The sequence below is a fragment of the Dipodomys spectabilis genome, unplaced genomic scaffold (genome assembly GCF_019054845.1).
Source record: "Dipodomys spectabilis isolate Male_0828 unplaced genomic scaffold, ASM1905484v1 ptg000116l, whole genome shotgun sequence".
Taxonomy (NCBI): domain Eukaryota; kingdom Metazoa; phylum Chordata; class Mammalia; order Rodentia; family Heteromyidae; genus Dipodomys; species Dipodomys spectabilis.
The window spans coordinates 2,771,924-2,773,925 of NW_024870793.1; the positions used below are offsets into that span (position 1 = coordinate 2,771,924).

Below are 2,002 nucleotides of genomic sequence, written 5' to 3' on the forward strand. Positions count from 1 at the left end.
ATTTCTTTGGGATAAGATGACAATGTTATCTAATTTCAAGTTGTGTAAAGGTTATGCTATGTAAAGGCCTTTCTAAGGTGAAGATTTAAACACTGATGTCAACCTAACCTTTAATTCTATGAATTATATATGCTGTTACACTTGTATTTTTGTAATCAACCTTTTAATAACTGTTTTTCATTTCTTGCATCTGAAAAATGAAAAATATGGAATACTTCACAAATTTTTATATCATCCTTGTGCAAGTGCCATGTTAATCTTGGTATTGTTGTCATTTGCGTAGAACTGCTTCTGAAGCCTGTAGTATCTTCTAAATTTAAGTAGTTAATGACGCAATCTTTATACAGGCATATATCCTTGGTTGCCTATTTGTAACAATGAACCCTTATTGTTCCTAAAAATGGTATTGATCTTATTTCTCTAAATTTCTGTTTATAGTGGAAAAAAAACTTATATTGTATGGTGGATTGCTCACATTTGCAATTTTTCTGTCAATGACTATTTTGTCTTTTTCATCTTAAATTTGATCATATTTTGAAGCCTTTATAGCTAAGTCCAAAGGTGATGGCTTTTCAAGTACTTACTTATCAACTGAGTTAGCTTTGTGGAGCTAATGGATTCAAAGTAGGCCTTCTTAAAAGCTACTTCGAAACTTCTGCAGCTTAAAATTTCCAAAATGAGGTCTCAATGGCACTAATGTCTTCCTGACCCTTTACCCTTCTTCCATGTAGGAAGAGACCAACCAGAATATCTTACCGTGACAGCATAGATTGTCTTACTGGAACAAAACTAATCTTAGTTACAAGGGATCATAGAGAGATGAATAGTTGAGAATGAATTATTCAGAATAGAAGGTATTTTCTAAAAATAGGCATGAGGATGAGTATACCCCTCTTCCTGAGGAAGCCTACAGTGGACACTTAGACCTTGTCCATGAGTTGGTAGCTAAAGGCAGATATTCAAAGTATTTTATTAAAATACCTTTGTTTATTATACCAAACATTTCAAAAGTAGCTAAAGCCAAGAAGGTGAAAATATTGTTCATATGCATGATTACCTAATGTCCTAGCCTGTCTACAATCCAACCAGGCAGGAACTTACACTACTGACTTTCTATCAACAAATATTTTCATAGCTCCTGGACAAGTCCTCGATATTAGGCCTTAAATTGGTAATGTTTTAATCACAGTGTTTCCTCTTGCCTCTAGGCTGTAAATCTCGAAATGGTAAAGATTTAGATCTAACTCTACCAAAAATTGAGGTAGAGATAATGGAACAATACTTTAAAACGGAGTTGCCTTTGATACCCTAACCACAACAAAACAATGGAAAATAATTTCTTATATTATATATACTTATATATTTTTATTTATATGTGTTGATCTTAAATTTCACACAGTGAAACTTACTAGAATTAGATGATAATTTGACAACTAAATTGATATTTATTCCCATAAATAGATTGGAATATAAATAATTATTTTTAGAATATAAAAAGTATCAATGCAATGTCTTTGGTATAAATTTGTGATACCTTCTAAGTGTTCTTGATCTTCTGAATTTACATGGTAAAAAAACAGTATTGTTTTCCTCTAATCTATAATGTATTTTATTCTGCTGCTCTGTTTATTGTTTTAAGTCGCTGGTCCCAAACTGTTTTTCTCCATATTTCTGAAGCATTCTTACTGATTTTACCAAAATTTTGCTGATATGATGTCTAAAAGCTATTATTCTTCTGCAGGACCCACGGGTCCTAGGATACCAGCTGCCAGTTATCTCCATCATCAGATAACAAGAGCAAGACTTTTCACCTAGGCCCATGCAACATGCCAACAGTAAGTAATTGAAGACATGTCTCAATTTCTCATTTCCTATAATATTTCAGGTCCTTAATTCCTTGCAGGATTTAGATGTAAGCTATTGTGAAATGCAAGTCAACTTAAAATGAAAGATGAGATCATAAAATATAAGAGAAAGTACTGTAATTCAAACTTTCAATTTA

General features: G+C 32.2%; 1 non-coding gene across 1 annotated transcript; it reads right to left on the minus strand.

Annotated features, from left to right (window-relative positions):
• Positions 1 to 200: 200 nt before the first annotated feature.
• LOC122115123 lies at positions 201 to 304 on the minus strand. The gene has a single exon (XR_006148720.1). It is a non-coding gene; the product is annotated as a U6 spliceosomal RNA (small nuclear RNA).
• Between the last annotated feature and the right edge of the window lie 1,698 nt (positions 305 to 2,002).